This window comes from Mirounga angustirostris, unplaced genomic scaffold (genome assembly GCF_029215605.1).
Source record: "Mirounga angustirostris isolate CCGP_5_RB_7025 unplaced genomic scaffold, mMirAng1.0.hap1 SCAF_9, whole genome shotgun sequence".
Taxonomy (NCBI): Eukaryota; Metazoa; Chordata; class Mammalia; order Carnivora; family Phocidae; genus Mirounga; species Mirounga angustirostris.
Genome location: NW_026991717.1, coordinates 115,144,902 through 115,168,973, shown reverse-complemented (window position 1 = coordinate 115,168,973; position 24,072 = coordinate 115,144,902). Strand labels below are relative to the sequence as shown.

At 38.9% G+C, this 24,072-nt stretch overlaps 1 protein-coding gene and 1 pseudogene across 5 annotated transcripts in view; both read right to left on the bottom strand.

Annotated features, from left to right (window-relative positions):
* The window catches only part of RGS6 (regulator of G protein signaling 6), a 549,755-nt gene that overhangs the window by 447,458 nt on the left and 78,225 nt on the right, over nt 1-24,072 (bottom strand). The window lies entirely within an intron of this gene.
* Nucleotides 1,398-3,677, bottom strand: LOC135361488 (large ribosomal subunit protein uL22-like; annotated as a pseudogene).

Below are 24,072 nucleotides of genomic sequence, written 5' to 3'. Positions count from 1 at the left end.
CTACTTTGCCCTCAAGGAGAGGAAATATAACTCGCCACTTAAGTGTGGGTTACACATAGTGACTTCTGTCCAAACAAGATCATATGGAAAAGGGGGATAAAGAGTAAACTTCATAGTGGAGAACCCAACAAATACTGTCTCAGCCTGGTGATCAAGTTTAACATCAACAGTGATAACTCATGTTAATAGAATGTACACTTGATGTAATGTGATGAAAATGACATTCAACCTCAGTGGTCTTCTTTCTAAAAACCCACAGCCCTAGTCCATTCATGAGAAAATCAGCAGACATCATCATCCCCAAGTTTGGGACATTCCACAAAATATCTGAGTAGTACTCCTCAGAAACAAACTCTGAGAAGCTGTTATAGCCAAGAGGAGCCTAAGGAGACATAACTTACTAAATATAATGTGGTATCCTGGATGGGATCCTAGAGCTTAAAAAGGCATTAGGTAAAAACTAAGAAAATCTGAATAAAGTGTGGGCTTTAGTTAATAGCAGTATTTATCAATATTGGTTCATTAGTTGGGACAAATGTATCATACTAAGATATTAATAATAAAGAAAATTTGGTGTTGGGTATGTAAAAATTCTTTGTACTATCTTTAAAATCTTTCTGTATATCTAAAAATGTTCTAAAATAAAGTTTGTTTTTTAAAAATGCATTAGGAATTTTTATAACTTGACTTATTAATGCCAGGATAATTATTCCTGTACTAATTTATAGGCTTAGTTAGTATAGCTCTGACCAAAATCCCACTGGGATTGTTCTGGGGAGGGATGGGTTTAGGGAGATGACAAAAATAACCACATTCATCTGGACTAATATTTAGTGGAGAATGGAAGATTTAGAAGAAAGTTAACCAGGGAATATTTGCCCTGTGTCATAATAAAATGTATCATAAAGAATAAAAAATTAAAATAGTATGGCTCAAATACAAAAAAAAAGACTAAACTACACAAGTTGGATAGTACTGAAAAACATACTGAAGCAAGTGAAAGAAAATGTTTGTGTATTTAATATGATAAAGAAAGCATCATAAATCACTGAGAAAGAGATGAATTAGTTAATTGGTAATTTGTGGGAAAATTCAAAATATTCTTTACCTCACATACTAAATATTTATGAAATTCAAAGGAAAAAAGTAAAACTCTAAAATACAAAGACTTCCAGTTTCAGCTCTAAAACATAAGGAACCCAGAAGTCATCACTCCCAACCTTACAATAAGAAGTGTTGGATGACGTTTCTTGGGCCTGTCAAAGAACTGAGGTTGCAGGGCAAACTGCCAACCCCAAATCTGGAAAGACAGGTGAATTCAGTGCATCACATCCAAGATATGCTTATCTGAAGCAGAAGCTGTGAGAGTCATAAACTGGTAAGAATGCTTACGTGGTAGTTCTCCAAAGCTGCTGGAAGCTGAATGTGGACTAATGTGGCGATGAGAAATTCCTAAAGACTGCAGTATTGAGGGGACCTCACAATTTCACGGTTTTTACCTACCTCCAAGAACTACAAAGATATCCTCATGGTTCTAGCAGAGAGAGAAGAGGAACTGTATTATAGACTGGGTGGCTTAAACAACAGAAATTTATTTTCTCACAGTTCTGGAGGCTGGAATTCCAAGATCAGATGTTAGCATGGTCAGGTTCTAATAAGGCCCTCTTCCTGGCTTGTAGATGACTGCCATCTTGCTGTGTTTTTACATGGCCTTTCCTTGGTATGTACACATAGAAAGAGAGACAGACAGAGAAACAGAGCAGGAACAAGCTCTTTGGTGTCTCTTCCTGGAAGGGCACTAATCCTATCCAAGCAGAGCCCCAGCCTCATAACTTTATCTAAACTTAATCATGTTCCCAAGGCCCCATCTCCAAATAACACGACATTGGGGTGTAGGGCTTCAACCCATGAATTTTTTATTTTAATTCCACTGTAGTTTGTTTTGGTTTTTATTTTTTTATTTGCATTTATTCTGTGCAGAATTTACTCCCAGGCCATAAGTTTTTGTTTCTTCAGATTCTTCTGGGATATCTTTTTCTTCTGTGCAACCTCCTCTACTGGTTTAGGGACAATCTGCTCTTTTTCGGTAAGGATCATTTCGATGTGGCAGGGAGAGCTCATGTATGGGTTAATCCACCCATGAGCCCTGTAAGTTCTATGCCACACCTTGGGGGCTTTGTTCACCTGGCTGTGCTCCATGACCAGAGAACTGACATCTAAACCCTTAAGTACAGCATTACTTTCTGCATTGTTAAGCACGTGCAGTAAAAATTCAGCACTATTCTTGGGCCACCAGCCCTGTATACAGCCCTACTGTTTGGCCCGGGCACACCTACCAACTCCACCATGGTAGCAACGGACTGGCACACCCTGCTTCTGCAAAGTGATGTCCCTCAGATACTTGGTGGCACTTCAGATCTGCAGACCCTTGATGGCCTGGGCAGTTTCACGTGTGTTCTTAAAGTGAACATGAAGATTTGAACCTCTTGATTTGCATGATTTCATAGGGTTTTCTGGGTCAAGTGAATAGCAAACCATTTTCAGGGGTCACCTCAGGCCGCTGAGGGGAAGAATAATTCCACTGTAGTTAACATACAGTGTTAACAATGCTAAGCAAAGTAAGCCAGTCAGAGAAAGACAAATACCATGTGATTTCACTCATATTTGGAATTTAAGAAACAAATGAACAAAGGAAAAAAAACAAGACAAACCAAAAAGTATTAATTTTGAGAGACACAAACATTCAGACCATATCAGTAACCATTGAGAAATAAGCCCAAAGCATTCTCAATAACAAAGGTGTATTCTCCAAGGGAAAAGACTTTATCAGAGCCTTACTCCACCTGAGGAAAGGACATTTCTCCCTCTCCAACATCGTTTAGCCTTCTTGTCTCAGCTAATAAAGTTTTTAAGAAAAAAAAGAAAGAAAGAAAAAGCTAAGACATACGTGTGAAGGTCACAGAATACTTCCCTTTCCCCATAAACTTCAAGTTAGTACCAAACTTTATCAGCATAGTAACAGCAGATTATGGCTGAAAAAGCTGCCAAATACAGACTGTATGAGGCCTTTTTAGAGAATCCTAAAGACAAAAGGAGAGACAACAAGGACCGTTGAGGAATTTTAAGCCACTGGCTCCTACAACTATAGCAAGCACTCAACACAGTCCAACTCCCAGCCAGATTAACATGACTAAAGGCTTACCACCCAATGCACTATGTTCAGTTTTCAATAAAAATTACAAGGCTGCTAAAAGGCAAGGAAAAAAGAGTCTGAAAAATGAAGTAATCATCAGAACCAAACTGAGATATAACACAGATGTTGCAATATTCAGAAAGGGAATTTAAAAATAACTATGATTAATATGCTAAGGGCACTAATGGGAAAACTAGACGATATACAAGGACAAATAGGTAATATCAGTGGAGAGATGGAAACTAAGAAAGAATCAAAAGGAAATGAGAAAAATCAAACACACTATAACAGAAATGAAGAATGCCATTGATGGGCTCATAAGGAGACTAGCCACAGCTGAGGAAGAAATCAGAGAGCTTCAAAATAGGTCAATAGCCATTTCCCAAATAGAAATGCAGAGATGGAAAGAGAATGGGATGAAGAAGATGAGAAGAACAGAGGAGAAGAAAGAAGAGGAAACCATACAAGAGCTGTGGAAAATTTTCAAAGGTATAATACATGTTTAACTGGAAATCAGAAAGGGAAGAAAGAGAGGATAAAGAAATATTTGAAATATTAATGACTGAGAATTTTCCAAAATTAATCACAGACACCAAAACATTTATCTAGGAAGCGTAGAAAACACTGACCAGGATAAATACCATAAAGTCTATATCGAGGCTATCATGTTCAAACTACCAAAAACCAAAGTTAAACAGAAAATCTTGAAAGAAACCAAGGGGGAAAAGGAATCATCTTACCTATAGAAAAACAAGAGTAAGAGTTACAGTGGACTTCTTATCAGAAACCATGCAAGAAGAGAGTGGAGTAAAATGTTTAAAGTGTTAGGGGAGAAAAAAAAAAAACCCCTACCAACTTAGAATTCTATACCCATTGTGACTGTGAAGGAAAAGAAAAATTGGAAACAAAAGGAAGGAAAAGAAGATACCTACCACGGAAGGAAGAGAGAAAGAAATAAAGAAGAATGTGTTGTTGGGGCTCTTGGGTGGCTCAGTCAGTTAAGTGTCTGCCTTTGGCTCTGGTCATGATCTCAGGTTCCCGGGATCAAGTCCCATGTTGGGCTCTCTGCTCAGCCGGGAGTCTGCTTTTCACTCTCCCTCTGTGCTCTCCCCCTCTCTCAAATAAATAAAATCTTGGAGAAAAAAAAAAGAATTCTATATCCAACAAAATTTTCCTTCAAAGTGAAGAAAAAATAGAGACTTTCTCAAAAAGAAATGGAGGGAACTCATTCTCAGCAGACCTGTCCTGCAAAAAAATGTCAAAAGAAGTTCTTCAAAAAGAAGTTCTTCAAGAAGAAGGTCAGAAACATGTATACATATTTAAAAATTAAAAGAAAATCTACATGGAGATTTATCTAATATCTGGTTGAGACGTACTGCTGGCACAATCACAAAGGAAGAAAATCACTAAAGAAAAGTTGTATAAATTTGACTAAACAAAAGGTTCAATATGCCAGAACATGAGATAAAATTAAAAGCTATATATGCCATAAATCAAGGAAAAATATTTACCACAAAGCTAAGAAAATATTAATGCCCTAATATATAAAGAGCAAAAACTAATTGAAAGAAAAATTTCTAATATTTCAATAGAAAAACAGGGGCAAAAGGATAAGAATAAATCAGCCACAAAAGCATAACAACTAAGAAATAATCAAAGCTTGGTAATAATCAAAGAATATAAATAAAATGCAATATACTTTCATTATTAAATTAGCCTAAAAATGTTTAAATACGCATGAGGAAAAGAGCAATGTAATAGATACTGTCCACTTTGTTCAACAACAGTTGGCAAATGGTGTAAAATCACTCATGTCTACACCCTTCCTTGACCTAGGAATCTCATTTCTAACAATCTACTTGAAGGAAATAGCATATTTTAAAATGCATACACTCAGATGTCCATCAACAGATGAGTGGATAAAGAAGATGTGGTATATATATATAATGGAATATTACTCAGCCATCAAAAAAATGAAATCTTAACATTTGCAGTGATGTGGATGGAACTAGAGGGTATTATGCTAAGTGGAAATAAGTCAATCAGAGAAAGACAATTATCATAGGATTTGACTCATATGTGGAATTTATGAAACAAAACAGAGGAGGGGGAAGGGAGGGAAAAATAAAATAAGATGAAATCAGAGAGGGAGACAAACCATAAGAGACTCTTAACTATAGGAAACAAACAGGGTTGCTGGAGGGGAGGTGGGTGGGAGGATGGGATAACTGGGTGATGAGCATTAAGGAGCGTGTGTGATGTAATGAGCACTGGGTGTTATATGCAACTGAGGAATCACTGAACTCTATCTCTGAAACTAATAATACACTACATGTTGATTGAATGTAAATAAAATTAAATTAAAAAAAGCATATAAAATATTTCTATAAAGATGTTCATATTTATAATAAGCTCCCCAAACAGATATGAGATATGGTTATATGGTTAAATAAGGTACAATACAGCCATATTTTAGAATATGTGGCTATTGAAAAATCACCAAATGCTTAACATGGAAAAAAAAGTTCATTAAATAAAGTCTGGTGATCAGAGAGTGAACAGAACTGTGTACAGAAAACATTTAAATTTATGTAATTTTGAACACATTATGCAGGTACATACAAAATGTAAAAGAAATATTCCAAAATGTTAACAGCCATTACTCAAGTTGAATCGGTTACAGATGCTTTTAACAGAGTAGTTTTTAAATTACGAACTGAACGAATGCTTATACTAATATAATATACATTACATTAATGAATGCACATATATGCAAGCATTCATTAGACTCATAATTTTTAAAACACCGAAATTACCAAAGGAAATTTCTTCACTATTGAAACTCTGAGAGCAGGCAGGAAATAAGTAATAAAGTCCTTCAGATTTCATAGTTTCAACAATATGCTGTTATAATCTCTATTCTAGCACCATTTAATTTTTCATAAGATAGGAGTAGGTTCTACTATTAGTTACAGGAACAGACATGGAACCTTATCTCCTGACTCCCAATACAAGGGTCGTTTCACTCCCCTCTGCTGACAGGTATAAAATTTGATCTTCCTGAGAGGTGATATCAGCAAGACAGCAGAATAAGAAGCCCCAGATATTGTTCCCCCTCAGAGACACTGATTTATCAATGGTCCAAAAAGCCTTTATGAGAACCTCAGAAACCAGTTAAGAAGTCACCATATCCCAGGCAAGCACAAAGTCAAGAACAATCTCACTGAAACTGGTAAGACAGAGCCATTGCATTTCACCCTTGATAGGTGTTCCCTGGCATAGCTTAGTGTCATCAGGAAAAAACACCCAACTTGCAGCTTCTCCCTTAGGAAGGAAAGAGAAGAGTGAAATGTATCTCCCACATTCTGACTTTTCAGGGGGCTTCCTGACAGAGGGCCTGATTCAAAGCACTGGTGGGGGACTGGCATAATTAAGATGCCTGAGGGCCACTGAGAAAGATGGAGAGGTTGGTAGCTTGCTGCTGCACCAAAGAACTTATAGTACTGCAGAGATACCAGACAGAGCAAGTGATAATGAGCTCTGGAAAAAGAAATCAGCAAACCTCTCTGATTGGGAAATTATACACACAAGCCCAGAGAGGATGATTCCCAGAAAAGGCTGGAGAAGTCTCCAGATTCTCTCACCGGGCTGACCAGTGGTCTTCCTGTATATGAAGCCAGTCCATAAAGACTAAGAGGGGTGGCTGTTTTTTTAAGTGGCCAAATTTCAGCAAAAATAACAAGGCATAAAAAGAAAAAGGGAAATATGGCCCTATCAAAGAACAAAATAAATCTCCAGAACTGAACTTAAAAAAATGGAAATCTATTAATTACCTGAAAAAGAATTCAAAATTATCTCACTGAAGAAGTTCAATAAGCTAAAGGAACAGAGATAGCCAAAGAAAATCAGAAAATTGATGAGTGAACATAACGAGGGTATCAACAAAGAGACAAAAACTATAAAAAAAGAACCAAATTCTGGAGCTGAAGAATAAAACTGAATTGAAAAATTCACTAGAAAAGTTCAACAACAGACTTGATAAAGCATTAAAAAATCAGTGAAGTTGAAGATAGATCATTTGTAATTATCCAATCAGGCCAGTGAAAAGAACAAAATGAAGAAAAGTGAGATAGCTTAAGAGACTTATGGGACAATATCAGATGAACCAAGATACAACATTATGGGAGTCACATGATTTTCACTTAAGGATTTCACTTAAGGATTCTACCAAAAGTTTAAAGAATTTATGCCAATCCTTCCCAGAGTCCTCCAAAAACTTGAAGAGGGAACACTTCCAAACTCATTTTATGAGGCCCACTACCCTGATACCAAAACCAGATAAGGACACTTCAAGAAAAAAATAACTATAGACCAATATCTCTGATGAATATTGATGAAAAATCCTCAACAAAATACTGGCAAATAGAATTCAACAGCATGTTGAAAGGATTATACACCATGACAGTGGGAATATTCCTGGAATGCAAGGATGGTTCAACATTTGAAAATCAGTCAATGTGTTACACCACATTAACGGAATAAAGGATAAAAACCACATGATCATCTCAGTTAATGCAGAGAAAGCTTTTGACAAAATTCAACACACTTTCATGGTAAACACACATAACAAACTAATCATAGAAAGAAATCACCTAAACATAATAAAGGTCATATATTAAAAGCTCACAGCAAACATTATATTCAGTGGTGAAAAAGTAAAAGCTTTTCCTCTAAGTACAAGTCAAGGATGCCCACTCTCACAACTTCTATTTAACACATTACTGGAAGTCTTAGCCAGAGCAATTAGGCAAGAAAAAGAAATGACACCAAATTGTAAGGAAGAAGTAAAATGATCTCTCTTTACAGATGTCATGATACAGAAAACTATAAATTCCATGGGAAAAAAACCTGTTCCAATTAACAAATTAAGCAAAGTTGCAGAATACAAAAATCAACATGCAAAAATTAGTTGTGTTTCTCTATACTAACAATCTGAAAATGAAATTAAAAAAACAATCCCATTTACAATAGCATAGAAAACAATAAAATACTTAAGAATAAACTTAACAAAGAAGGCAGAAAACTTACACATTGAAATCTATGAAACATTGCTGAAACAAATTAAAGACAATGCAAATAAGAAGACATCTCATGTTCATGGATTGGAAGACTTAATATTACTGAAATGTCTATACTAGCCAAATCTGTAGATTCACAGGGATCCCTATCCCAATGGCAATTTTTGCAGATGTAAAAAAAATCTTAAAATTCAGATGGAATTACAAAGGACCTGAAATAGCCAAAAAAATCTTAAGAAACACAAAGCTGGAGGCCTAATACATCCTGATTTCAAAGCATATTACAAAGCTACAACAATCAAAACAATATGATACTGCATAAAGACAGACCTATAGACCAATATAACAGAATTGAGAAGCCAGAAACAAACCCTCAGGTACATAGTCAAATGATTTTAAACAAGGGTTCCATGACTACACAAAGGGGAAAGAATAGTCTCTTCAACACATGGTACTGGGAAAAACTGTATATCCCTATACAAAAGAATGAAGTTGGACCCTTATCTTATACCATATACAATAATTAACTTATAGTGGATTAAAGATCTAAATGTAAAGCCTGAAACGATAAAAATCCAAGAAGAAAATATAGGGGAAAGCCTCATGACATTGGATTTGGCAATGCTTTCTTGGATATAACACCAAATTTATATCAAACTGAAAAACTGTGCAGCAAAGAAAACAATCAACAGAGTCAAAAGGCAACCTACCAAATGGGAGAAAATATTAGCAAACTATGTATCTGATAAGAGGTTAATATCCACAATACATAAAGAATTCCTAAAACTTAACAATAAAGAAACAAATAAACTTAAATAAAAATGGGCAAGGAACTTGAACAGACATTTCTCCAAAGAAAATATACAAAATGGCCAACAAACATGAAAAGATCCTCAGCATCACTAATAACAGGGAAATGCAAATCAAATCACAATAGTACCTCATGCCCAGTAGGATGGCAGCTATCAGAGAGTGAGAGAGAGAGGAAGGAAGAGAGAGAGAAAAAGAGAGAGGGAGACAGAGGAAGGGAAGAAGAAGCACTGGCGAAAATGTGGAGAAAAGTGAACTCTTGCCCACTGTTAGTGGGAATGTAAAATGGTACAGCTGCTTTGGAAAACAGTATGGAGGTTCCTCAAAAACTTAGAAATAGAATTACCATATGATCTAGCAATCATACTTCCATATATTTTGGAAATATATCCAAAAGATCTTGAAGATAATCTACACACCCATGTTCATTACAAATCATTCACAATAGATGAGAGGTAAAAGAAAAAAAAAGAGTATATCAGTGGATAAATGGATAAATAAAATGTGATCTACATAAACAATGGAATAGTATTCAGCCTTAAGAAGATAAAACTGTCATATGCTACAATATGGATGAGTCTTGAGGACATTATGCTACGTGAAATATGCCAATCACAATAAGATGAATAATTCTGCTTATATTAGGTATGAAAAGTAGTCAAACTCTTAAAAACAAAACAGAATGGGAGTTGTCAGGGGCTTGGGGGAGGGGAATAGGGTTCAATGAGTATAGAGTTTTAATTTTTTGAAATGAAAAAGTTCTAGAGATCTGTAGCATAAGAATGTGCATATAGTTAACACTATTGTACAGTATACTTTAAAATCATTAAGATGGTAAATTTTATGTTTTTTACCATAATTTTTTAAATGTATGAAAAATACCTAATCTTAATATTAATCAAAGACATGCCAATTAAAATGCTGAAAAATGCTATTTATTTTGCCTTTCCATTTAACAAAGAAGAAAAATAACCACTGATAGCAACAGGTAGTGAATTGATCTTTGGGAAAGTAATTTGGCAATACATAGAAAAAGCCTTAATAATAGCTTTACCATCCTCTTATAATTTGTCATTCCTTCATCAATGTATACTTAGCATTTATGATGTTCCATTTAGACGACACAGCTCTGAAAAAGAGAGGTGTGGTCTCTATATGAAACTTAGAGTGTTGTGGCAGAAATTAAATGCTACAAAATATATAGAGGGGAACTTAATCTAGTCTATAATTTATAAGAATTAGTGAGGTGTCCAAAAGAAGGAGCAGGGTGGGGGCATGGTGACCATAACCAAAATGGTCATTTCAGCATTACTAATAAAGTATTAATTGGAAACATAAACAGAAGAGCTAACTCTGTAAACTACAGCATAGACATTCATTGGGAAATTATCCCAATTGTTTAAAAAAATATTTTCAGTTGGTCATCTGGGGTAATCATTAGAACTCTTCCCAAATATTCCAATTTTCTTCCTTCTGGACACATAGTAGGACTGCACTTGCCCACCTTCTTTGAAGTTAGCTTGGCCATGTGACTTGCTTTGATCAAAGAAATGTAAGCAAATGATGTTTCCCTTCTAGGAAGACTTTAAAAGCCAGTGCCGTGTGGCCATATTTTTTTCTGCTTTGATGACTGTGAATGTTTGTGTCTAAATGAAGTCTCCATCAGTGTCAGCATGGATCCCTGAATTAGAGTGAGCAGTTTCTCTGTCAATTTACATTAGACATGTAACATGAGCAAAAAAACAACCTTTATTGTGTGAAGTCACTAAAATTTGAGGAGTTATATTACCACAGTATTTAGACTGATATAGTGTCTACTCCATGGAAAAAAATTCTAATTACATTAAATAATATAAAAGAATACAATAAAAATTGTATACTCTATAAGTGTACCTCTACTTTTATAGACATCCTATTCCTAGAAAAAGAATAAAAGTACACACACCCAAATACTGATAATGATTGTCTTTTGAGGACTATGTGGGGAATTTTTCCTACCTCTTTATCGCATGCATTCATAGATTACCTTTAATGGGTAGAATAACAATTCTTATCAAGCATAGAGGTCACAATAAAAAAGTTCAGAAGGGAACTCTATCATTTAATATTTGCAGATGAAAAGTTTTCCAGAAAGAAGGGATTATCCTTTCATATAAACATGCTCCCCTCAAAAATGGGAGCTACTTGGCCAATGTTTTAATCTATTTATATATTTATGATTATCCACAAGCTTGCAACCTAACATAGTGTGTCTTATATCTTGTATTAACTAAGCTCAAACACTAGAAAGTTTTTGTTGCTAAAGTTCTAATTTCTTCTCCTTTCCAGATTCCCAGTTCAATATCTAGTTCTATTCAGGCCTCTGAATCTGTATCAGGTACAAATCAATCCAATTAAATATTGCTTTACTTAAAGAACATCATTGATCTGTTTTACTGAGAAATAAGCTAAGTCACTGGGCAGGAAAAAATTACTTTACTTTTAGCTGTAGATCATATTCCCCAGGGAACTTGATTTCTACTGCAATCTCCCCACCCCTTTTACCATGATGATAATGATATTGCTAACACAAGATATTTCCAATTAACTTAGAACGACTTAAAGTATTTATGGTCCACTTATCTTACACAATGATACATAGTAGTTAGCACTATGGTTGAAAGGCCCCTTCAGAGGCAGCAAAAAGCCTACATTTTTATGGAAAGGAAAGGGAAAGGGAAAGGGAAAGGGAAAGGGAAGGGAAGGGAAGGGAAGGAAAGGAAAGGAAAGGAAAGGAAAGGAAAGGAAAGGAAAGGAAAGGAAAGGAAAGGAAAAAAGAAAGAAAGAAAGAAAGAAAGAAAGAAAGAAAGAAAGAAAGAAAGAAAGAAAGAAAGGAAAAGAAATCAGCTACAATTATGAAATATTTTCTAGTAGTCAAAAATTTGATAATTTTTTCCTAACTATAAGAAACACTGATTATGAAAACATATGACATAAAGTATAAACCCAGACCATAGTCAACCACATCCATGATATGATCAACAATGCTATCAAGTGATATCTGCTTTCCTTTGGTATTTGCATGACATATCTTGTCACCTTTTTATTTTTTAAACTTTTATTTCCTTATCTTCTGAATATGTCCCCTGAAAGTTTTTAAAATCCATCTGATAGTCTTTGTTTTTTTCATTTCAACATTTAGTCCATTTATATATAATGTAATGACTGAAATATCTGGGTGCTGGATGCAGACTATGCCAATGAAGAGCCTCTCTGTAAGGATACAACTTTAGAACCCAGAATAAGCCTTGGGAACTTTCACAGTAGTCCATATCATTGAGTATCAGGTGGTCTCAATACCTCTATGACCAAGAAGCCCAGGGCTTGAATCACATTCAGAGGATACACAGCTTGATGCATAAAAATACAGTGATGGTTCTAATTTCCTTACATGGCCAAGTGACAAGATAAATGTATGTCAACAATCATCAAGGCCACTGTTAGACAACTTCCAGCAAGACTTGCAGTCTTTGGCTGACAGGGATTATGCAGTTGCTGCTGCATTTGAAACCAGAGGCCTCTGTAACAGAGACCCAGCTAGCAGTCACTGCAAGGGGGATCATGAGACACTGGATCCTGCTATAGGTGGCACTGTGACTTACAATCAATGTCCACATCCAGTACACTATCCATCCACTGTCGACTATTCCCAATGATAGGAGATTATTAATAAAATATAATCCTGCCTAACTTATCATTGGAACCCAAATAATAAGAGCCCATATTATGCCAGAAACCAGCTAATGGGTCACAGGGATTCTGTGTTTCATGATGCCAACCATTTAGGTCATATTTCAATTACAACTGGACCTACAGATGAGGAACTGTCAGAAAGACTTCAAGAAGACTCCACAGTTTTTTGATTCACTAGACAACCAAAAGTAACAAAGAAAAGAGTCAACCCATGCTGATTTTTCAACTCTATCTTCTGAGAATTTCACCAGAGCCACAAAACCAAACAAGCACTAAGCCTTCTCTAGATACTTCAGCTACCTGCATTGAATCCCCTAAGACATCTGGACCCATTACAGACACATTACAATGGAGCACAGACACAACCTCAGAATGGGATCTCTCTGTGCTAATTAAAACAATAACAACAATACTACTATCGTCTATACTAAGTCACTAGCCACAGCATTTAATATGTTTAAATAAATTCTCCTTTCAGAAATAACAATAAGCGGTATTAGCTAAGAAAGGAGAATGATACAGGCCTACCCTCTGAGCATCTACTAGTTCCTTGCTTGTCTTTTTATTTCCTGCCATTCAATGTAATTGGTACTCAGGAATTCTGCAAACAACTGCCAATCTGGGGAGGGAGTGTCCACAGACAAGGCTGCAATGCAAATATGAAAAAGCAAAACACATACCCAAGTGTCCAAGGTAGTTTGGAGGTGTGGCTGAAGGGATAGGTTCAGCAGTTGTGACTGATGAAAAGGAGAACAATTTCCAGCCAAATCTGAGTTAATGCTTTTGTAAGAGCAAAACCGCCAGGAATCAGAGAATAACCTACCAACCCACACAAAGCTGTGAGACCGGCCTTGTCATTGCATGGTGTAAATCCAATGTCAACGTCAGCAAGAGCCAGCAGCACAAACATGCAGTCACCCAGGGCAGCATCAATCCCCGGAACTAGAACAAGCACATATGGGATTCATATCCTAAAGCAGTTTCAATCATGTTTCATGAATTAACTAACAAAGACATGCCCAGCAGAAGATGGTCAAGTAAACCTGCCGAAGAAGCAACTAACTGTGTATAAAAAATAAAAATGGACCATATTTCAGTCTTTGATTGGCCTCTATCTCCTTCTGTCAGAACAGTGAGCAGGATAAATCATGAAGGCAAAATACAGACATTGAGCTTCATGTGATGACTAAGGAAAACAATGGGCTAATATATTTAGGAGGAGACCAACCCCAACTCTTGGGCAGCTTTCATAGTATCTTGGAACCCTATGTAACCCCAGTGCCTGAGATAATACGGCAGCTTTCTAATGAAGTAAACAACCTCTCAGACCCACAATTTTTAACATCACTGATTGCCTGTCACTGGGCGACATTTGTGGTAGTAAAAGCACCTTGTTTATGGGACTCCCAGTTGGGGAGGGTAGGCAGATTCAGCAGCATGCTGTGGAGGGCACACAGACTCACATGATCAGTGGCAAAATAGACACTGTTAGAGACCGAAAGGATCCTTGAACCCGACTTCAAAATGTATTTGCATGTACGCTTGTGTACACACGTATACATACACAAGCATGTGCACATCATTTTTAAAGCAGAGAACATGGTCCATTCCTGGGTCATTTTCTGCCTTCCCAGTACACCTAATCCAAACCCCACCCCCCACCCCCACCCCAGCCCTGAAGAATCAGCTACCACCCATTTCCTCTCCAGCCTCGTCTTCTACTCCTTCCCCACATGCACAGGCATCCTCTCCTACCTCGATGCCTCTTCCCACTTTCTGGAAGCTCTGGGTCTAGACCTGCACATGTCTGGACACTTCTGGGGTCATTCCAGTCTCTCTACAAATAATCTGCCACAAAAGAGGCTCTTCTGAGCTCCCATCTAAAACAGCTCCCTCCCGGTCATGCTCCAACCTCTTGCCTGTGCTGTTTTCTCTGCAGCCAGACACTACCTGATGTGGTACACTCGCTTGTTTTATCAAAGGACAACGAGAACACCTCTCAGGATCTGAAATCGAACCACAAGACCGAATTTATTGTTCACTATAATACAGATAAGCAATGTCGGCCAAAAGGTACCTCCAAGCAAAACGGGTGGCTGATCTCATAGACGGCTTTGGAGAGCGTGGAATTCTGTGATTGGCAGATGTTCAGAGGCAAATGTGGGCTAACATCAGGTGGGTGTTCAGGTGAGGCTACTGTGGATCGGCTGGCACTCAGAGGCAGGTTTTCTGGAGAGTATCCATCCCGGGTTGGCTGGCTTTCAGAAGTGAGGAGCTGACACTGGTTGGTTTTAAAACCAGCGTTTCCCAAGACAATTTGGTATTGACCTCATGAACAGATTTAAAATTGGTTCTGATTGCCACCTGTCACCATAGCTACAGAACAATCAGGCTTCTCCTCAGTCTGTGGGAAATCTTATTTTATTATTCTGTAAAGGTAAATACGCTCCATGTGATCAGGTTTGTCTGTTTTATTCATCTGATATCCCTAGTACCTACTACAGCACCTGGCACATTCACTGTTGAATGAATAAATTAATGTTTTTTTTGGCAGGATTACTGATAATAAGCACTTTTAAGGTTTGCCTCTTCATTTTCAGAGCATACTGTAGAAGTGAAGAGCATGGCTTTGTAATCATACAGTCCTGGCTTTGAACTTGGGACTGCCATTGGCCTAGCTTATTGCCTTCCTGAATCTCCATTTCATTATTTGAAAAAAGAGTGGGAGGAAAGAACACCAGTATCTACCTCCCAAAGTCTCTGAGGATTATGGAAATAACACCCAGTTTCTAGCATGTCAAGTGTTCAAAAATATGAATCATGTACATTACTACTTGGAAGGTCTCTGAAAGGTTCAAAGAAACCATTTCAGATCATAAAATCTAGGATGCTCGGGCCTGGCCCTATGGAAAGGGACAAAGCGAGGTCTGAAATAAAGACTCCAAAAGGTCTTCTTGACCCCAAATCCTCTCATACCCCCTCCAACCCCCGCAACCACAGCCCTCATTACCCCCTGGAGTTTCACCTCCCTTCATCCCCCCCTCACACAGGCCAACTCCTCCTGATGTTCCCAGCATTAGCATCTCCCAAGCCTGCAGATATATTAACTGAGTTAAATCATTTTTTCCCAAAAGAAACACTATTTAGCAAGTGCGCTATGCTGATCTACTTATTTGACTAACCCTGTCTAACTCACTGCAGCTTGTCATATAGCAGAAACCTGACAACAGCAAGACAAAGGATAAGTTTTAAAGGGACACTCAAGACACTGAACTGGACCTGCTGGGGCAGAGGACTCTACAGGCCTTGAGGTTCAAGGTAAAGTCCATCTATGCTGTTGCTTTGCCCAAGTCCAGTCCCAGCAAAAATGATAGTTTTCTAGGTCTTCATAAGATTTAACATTCTCTCTCTCTCTCTCTCTTTCTCAAACACACACACACACACACACATACACACAGCATTTCACTCAGTAGTATTGTCCCCAGCTCTTACCAATCAAAATCTCTAGTACCTTTAATTAGGTTTATGGTCACAAAGGAGCCTCAGGTTGAGTATTTATCCCTTTGTAACTGTCTGAAAACTGACAAGAGCAGAGTGTATCTGCTCACACTGATAGTGAACTATACTCCCTCTACAAGACATTGTTTCACATTATCTGAATTTTATTATAGCAGTATTGTCCCTGGATCTCATTAATACAGATATATTAAACCGTGCTCTGTGTGAAATGTAATAAAGACCACAGTAAGGCCTGTGGGGAGATGGCCCTGGGTTTGAATCTTCTCTCTCCCACTTACTAGTTGTGTCACTCTGGGAAAGCTGCCTAAGCCTACTGAGCTGATTTATGCCCATCTGATGAAACTGCTCTGAGAATTTCAACATATAAGTCATAGGCACAGAGCAGGTACTCATCAGGGAGCGGCTTAAAATATGCAGGGTTACCCAACACTTCAATCCACAGGCTGCCAAAGTTGAGTATAAGGCTATCAGGGACTTTGGAAAAGAGTTTCGGAGAAAGTACAGGATCAATAGGAGTATGAGTTATTTTGGAGAACAGGGGATAATCAGGAACAATGGAAACCCACTTGACTCAGTGCAGGCCTGGGGTAGAACTGGTTCCACATCCCAGAGTTGAGCCATAAATTAAAACCTTCTAAAGGATTCTTATGGGTCTCCTGTGAAATTGACCCGAGTAAAGAAAGCCAGGGCTAGCCACCTACCTGAATTCTGTATGCACATTCAACATCAGGAATAAGAAAGTATGGTGAATTGCTGGAGGGCATGTGTTCCAGTGAGGGTTCTGGGAAAGACCTAAGGGTTCTCTCAGGTTATCCACTGAAAGTCAAGACTTCATTCGCTCCTGCTCTCAGGAAGGCACCACCTAGTGGCTGCTACCAGAAACGACAGGGCAAAATTAGCCTCTGGATTTCTTCTAGCAATTCATTCATTATTTTTTATTTATTCATTCAGAAAATATTTACTGAGTCCTTATTATACACCAGACAAGTGCTAAGTGCTGTATGTACAAAGAAGAATAAGATTCAGTGGCGGCTTTCCGGACTTCAAGCTCTATTACAAAGCTGTAATCATCAAGACAGTATGGTACTGACATAAAAACAGACACATAGATAATGGAACAGAATAGAGAGCCCAGAAATGGACCCTCAACTCTATGGTCAACTAGTCTTCGACAAAGCAGGAAAGAATGTCCAATGGAAAAAAACAGTCTCTTCAACAAATGGTGTTGGGAAAATTGGACAGCCACATGCAGAAGAATGAAACTGGACCATTTCCTTACACCACACACAAAAATAAACTCAAAATGGATGAAAGACCTAAATGTGAGACAGGAATCCATCAAAATCCTAGAGGAGAACACAGTCAACAACTCTGTGACCTCGGCCGCAGCAACTTCTTATGAGACACTTCTCTAAAGGCAAGGGAAACAAAGGCAAAAATGAACTCTTGGGACTTCATCCAGATAAAAAGCTTCTGCACAGCAAAGGAAACAGTCAACAAAACAAAAAGGCAACACATGGAATGGGAGAAGATTTTTGCAAATGACACTGCAGACAAAGGGCTAGTATCCAAGATCTATAAAGAACTTTTCAAACTCAACACCCAAAAAGAAATAATCCAGTCAAGAAATGGACAGAAGACACGAACAGACATTTCTCCAAAGAAGACATATAAATGGCCAACAGACACATGAAAAAATGCTCAACATCACTAGGCATCAGGGAAATACAAATCAAAACCACAATTAGATACCCCCTCACACCAGTCAGAATTAACAAGTCAGGAAACAACAGATGTTGGCGGGGATGCAGAGAAAGGGGAACACTCTTATACTGTTGTGGGAATGCAAGCTGGTACAGCCACTCTGGAAAACAGTATGGAGGTTCCTCAAGAAGTTAAAAATAGAGCTACCCTATGACCCAGCAATTGCACTACGGGGTATTTACCCCAAAGATACAAATGTAGTGATCCGAAGGGGCACCTGCACCCCAATGTTTATAGCAGCAATGTCCACAATAGCCAAACTGTGGAAAGGGCCGAGATGTCCATCGAGAGGTGAATGGATAAAGAAGATGTGGTGTGTGTGTGTATATATACGTACATATATAATGGAATATTACTCAGCCATCAGAAAGAATGAATACTTACCACTTACTTCAACGTGGATGGAATTGAAGGGTATTATGCTGAGCAAAGTAAGTGAATCAGAGAAAGACAATTATATGGTTTCACTCATATGTGGAATATAAGAAACAACACAAAGGATCATAGGGGAAGGGAGAAAAACTGAATGGGAAGTCATCAGAGAGGGAGAAAAAACATGAGAGACTCTTAACTATAGGAAACAAACTGAGGGTTGCTGGAGGGGAGGTGGGTGGTGGGATGGGTAACTGGGTGATGGGCATTAAGGAGGGCACATGATGTGAAGAGCACTGGGTGTTACATGCAACTGATGAATTGCTGAACTCTATATCTGAAACTATTGATGTATTATATATGGCTAATTGAATTCAAATTAAAAAAAAAAGATTCAGTGGCAAGCTTTCAAAGAGCGCATGGTCGAGACAGCAGCTGAGTAATGCAGGTGCATGTAGCCAGAACAGCAGAGATCAAGATCCTGCTCTAACTTGGACCAAGCTCTGACCTCCCAACCTCCCTCACCTCAGGAGAATTACTTGCAAATAAATGGCACTCCTTTGCTTGAGTGCACCAAGTCCTTTCCACCTCATTCCTCCTGCCTCTATTATCCATCCTTACAGCTGTACCAGGAACAGGTCTCATTCCATGTTCAAAATGAAATTTCTTGCCCAATCTTCCCGTGAGGAAGGCTTGGATTTGGAGGGGAATGTTCATTTTCTTTTTTGTATGGTTTAACTGCTTCCCATGACTCAACCTGCCTGGGAATGTTTCCCTTTTCATCTCCACGATTCCCTTTCTCCCTGTCCTTCTGCTAAGAAACAGACAAGTGAAAGACAATGGATTAAGAAATAAAAGGAACATTCTGGTCCTGCCTTTCTCCCAGTTTCATCCCCTGACATTTTAAGCAGACATTTTCAGAACTCTTATTTCAGAATTTCCCGTGACACGTTCTAGTGAATATCTAGTTTTAATCCCTTGAGGATAAATTTGATTTAGGGAAATAGTCAAATTTCAAATGGAGTCCCTACTGATGACTCAGATAGGTGACTGAACGGGGTTCATGTCATCATGAGTCCAAAAATGAGTCATAGCTATTAAAGAAGGAAATTGACTTTCTTGGGTAGCTGGGAGGCAATTTAGAAAGGGAGCTCCTCCAAATGTATTTTGAGCTCTGAGAAGCTTCAGTGAAATAAGTATATATCTCCGGAGGCCCTTACTTAGAAAAGTTACACTCATTTTGCATGCATAAGTTTTCTCGGTATTTTAGGATCACATGTGAAAAAGTACTAAGGAAATCAGTGGGGATGGCAGGTTGGTGATCAGGACTGGGAGAGCTATAGGTGCTCGGGGGATGGCCTGGCATCTGAAGCTGGGACTGGCCTAGAACAGGCAGGACACCCCTTCTAACTGAGTGGAGGCTCAAGGTAGAGATGGATACAGGTTGAGAGGAGGTAAGTCTGAGCTGGGGCATGAAGAGAGAGTGAGTTTACACAGAGGGAATGAAAACATGCTCATCTTGTGAGCCCAGGTATATTTACCTATGTAACACATTTGTGTATGCCCAGCAAAGGTTGTCACTGGAGGGAAGTCAGATGCAAAACTGGAAGACGGGTGGAGTATGGCCCAGTCATGAAAGCCTTTGAATACTATTCCAAAACATTTGGACATTCCCCTGCAGATGCTGGGAAACATGAAAGAATTCTGAGCAAAGGAGGTAAGAGATCAAAGTGGGGTCTTGATCACACATAATGGCAAGGTAGAGGCAGCCCAGGCTCGAGATTGGGAAAGGCCTGTGGATTTAGTCAGATGGGAGTTCAAATCCTGGTTTTACCACTTACTGGATCAGTGAGCAACTGACTATGAGAAAGTCTGTTTCCTCCTCAGCAGAATGGGAATAATGCTAGCATCATCAAGTCCTTGTGAAGATCCCATGTCTGGCTCCGAGTCAGCACTCAAACGATGGCTTATGTGTTCCAGCACATTGGTGGTAGTAGATCGGAGGAAGACAGAGCCTATCCGCTGAGAGGGATCACTTAGGAGGCTGTTACCATAATTCTGAAATGCAATGGCAACATGTTCAACCAAGCAATAGTGTCCTTCCCACAAAGGCAGTGGAAATGAAGGGTTTGCGGCCACACATATTTCAAAAAAAGTCAAAGAGACTTGGTGATTTAGATAAGGAAAGAGGAGGGAAGGGTCAGTTTCAGGCCTAGAGCCTGGGCTCTGGGAGAAAGCAGTGCCACCAGCAGAGACAGGGAGGGGAGAGTGGGGTTCCACATGGGACAGGTTCCCTTGCTCCTTCCATCCCTTGGAGACTCTGCCCTTCCCAAATATCCCTCCATCACAGAAACTTTCCCCAACCAGCCCCTACACACATCGTCGCTCTCCACCCCTTCTTCAGAGCACATGGAACTACCTGACACAGTATATGTTTGCTTCCTGGTGGGTTTTACTGTCTGGCTGCCTGCTCAATAAAACATATGCTCCAAGGGGGACAGCCTCTGTTTTCTTTTGCTCCATATCCCTTGTGGCTAAAGCAGTGCCTAGCACACAGTAGATGCTCAGTATAGATTAGCTGTTGTTATTAACATGTTTTCAAGAGTGCGTGGCATATAAAACACACTCAAATTCAGTAAGATTAGCATTTATTGGTGAATATCTCAAAAAAATTATAAAAAGGGAAAGACAGATGGGAAGTACTATACCTGGGAGAAGTCACACTTACCCACCAGGAAGAGGAAGAAGAATTAATAGAGCCACTGGGGTTATAGATTAGAAAGGCTGGGCCTTTTTTAGGGTAGGGAAGAGAGGTGAGATGTGTCCCGGGGAGGCCACATCGCAGACCAGGTAGCTGGAGGCTTTTCCACATGCTACTGCTGAAAACAGAAAAGGGAGGCAAGGACAGGTTAACAGCTACGAAAGGGGAAGAAAGGGTATTTTCTGGCAACAGAAAAGCAAGGAGCTTGGGCTGAGCAAATTTCTAACTATACAAAATTGACCTGTGATGGCTTCTTTGGCCCAATCTTTCCTTTTTCTCTTGTCAAATCATTTGGAAATCCAGATTCTGGCAAAGTTCACAAGAGCTCACTTAGCTGGGAGACCAAACTTCAAGCAAATTAGCAGATTCATAATTGACTGCTCCAGATATATGGGATTGCAAGATCAGCTCCTCCAGGAAATATGCCTATCATGCACTGAGAAAATTTTTGGCAAAGTCATTAACACAACTTCACAGTGAAACAGGTCAATGCTGCTGGTGGAAGGGAAGTTCCACCACTTCTCAACCTCTCCTACATAACAGATCAGGGCTCAGAGAGGCCATGACGGCTCAAGCACCTCCTCTCAGGAAGCATCAGGTAACATGCAATATTCCAGAATGCTCTTACAAGCACTGAGCAAAAATTTCCAGGGCTGTCTTTCGATTCAAGTTAGATGTTGCTAAATTAGATGGTGAACAAGGGTGAGTGGTGGTGGAGCGCTCTGGAGTCCATCCTCAAACCATTAAGTGAGATTACAGCGTTAGCCATCTGCAATCTCCTAATCACAAAATATAATGACCACAGACTCCATCTTTATAGAGGCCTTGATTTCAGAATGTGAATAAACAAACCAAGAGGGGATATAAAAATCCAACTCTCTGTGGCCTTCCAGAAACCACAGGCATGACAACATATCCTTAAAACACGTCTTAGTAGATCTGGGAGTAAGATACATTCCTCCAAAATCTTACCAACACGGGAAATGACAGGTGTCCATTAATTCCCTGAGGCTCTGTTATGCTGAAAAGGAAGTGTACCCATGTTCCTTCTTCAACTGTTGAAAACCCCTAAAAAAAACCTGCTTTTCAGATTAATTTAAATCTACCTGAAATTGCAAATTCTCACAAATGCAATCACGATTCTACTCTAGAATTACCAGGTGAGACAATTGTGTCAATATATTAGGAACATTAGAAAATAGCGTTGACCTTCACAGCAGTCACTTCGAGAAGGGGCACACTTAATACCCAGTGCTACCACTGTTCAGGCCATTTAAGAGGAAGCAATGTCTGACAAAGCTGAGTTCCTTGCTTGGCTCTGCCTCTGGCTGACTGCTGGGCTGGTTACTTAACTTTTCCATTTAAAAAGAGTTATGAAGACTTTGTAAGAATTATATGAGCTGATAGAAAAGCACCTTGCATGCTGCCTGGCTCACAGTTAGTTCCTTTAGGGATCCAGTTTTTGAGATTTGTTTTTTGTTTTTTGTTTTCTTGGATTTTGCTTTGCTTTTGTTTTTTGATTGCTGAAATTGCATTTAGAAAGCAGACTCTCATTTCAGCAGCATGGTAAGCTAAGATGACACATTCACATATTCCTACTACAAGCACCTGGAAATACCAGCTTTTTAAATGCATAATTAAACCTGCAATAATGAAGGAGAAATTAACAGGTGCCAGAAATGAAGCAGCAACAGACAAGCAGAAGTAAGCAGAGGAATCAACTGGGCAGCTTCCCCCAGTGGTAAGGGAAGTCATGGGGAAGAAGATGGTGTAGAACAAGTATCGATCCAGGAAAAATAAGGGTTTAGATGTCAACTAGCACATAGGGACCAGAAGCAAAGCCCAAAGGGCCTGCCCAAGGTAGAATTCTTGCTGCTGCCCTAAGGAAGGCCCCGCAAAGAGTTGCAAGCATGGGGAAAATGGGCTGAAAAGCATTCTCCCCCCAACTCAGACCACTCATAAGTCTCTGTTTAACATTAGGAAAGGAGGACAAAAAGCTCCCTGCAAAATCTAAACCCCAGACCTCTGTTTCTGGGGTACAATTTTAGGCTACCTGCATGGTCCAAAAATGCCCAACCTGAGAGATTAACATAACAATTGGTCTAGGCCAAAAGAGGCAAGGAAAATCTAGAGCAAAAACTCCCATGACCCATGACCCAGACAATTCCCACAGAAAAATCAGGCCCACTAAGCTCACAAGTTACAGAAGCACATTAAACAAGAGAATTCTAGCTCCAAGAACTGGAAATAGAATAATCTAAAAGAGAATATAATTAAGTATGTTTAAGAGGAGAGAAAAACAAATCTTCTCAGATACTAAAAGCACATTTGATAAAATTCAACATTCATTCATGATATATACCTCTGAAACAAATAATGCAATATATGTTAAGAAAAAGGAAGAAGAAGAAGAAGAAGAAGAAGAAGAAGAAGAAGAAGAAGAAGAAGAAGAAGAAGAAGAAGGAGAAGAAGGTAGCAGGAGGGGAAGAATGAAGCGGGGGAAATCGGAGGGGTAGACGAACCATGAGAGACGATGGACTCTGAAAAACAAACAGGGTTCTAGAGGGGAGGGGGGTGGGAGGATGGGTTAGCCTGGTGGTGGGTATTGAGGAGGGCACATTCTGCATGGAGCACTGGGTGTTATGCACAAACAATGAATCATGGAACACTACATCTAAAACTAATGATGTAATGTAGGGGATTAACGTAAGAATAAAAAATTAAAATAACAAAACAAAACAAACAAAAAAACACTTCTTACAAATCTAAGACCAGAAGGACATTTTCTTAACCCAATAAAGAACACACATCAACCAATCTATAGGCACATCATTCCTAATGGT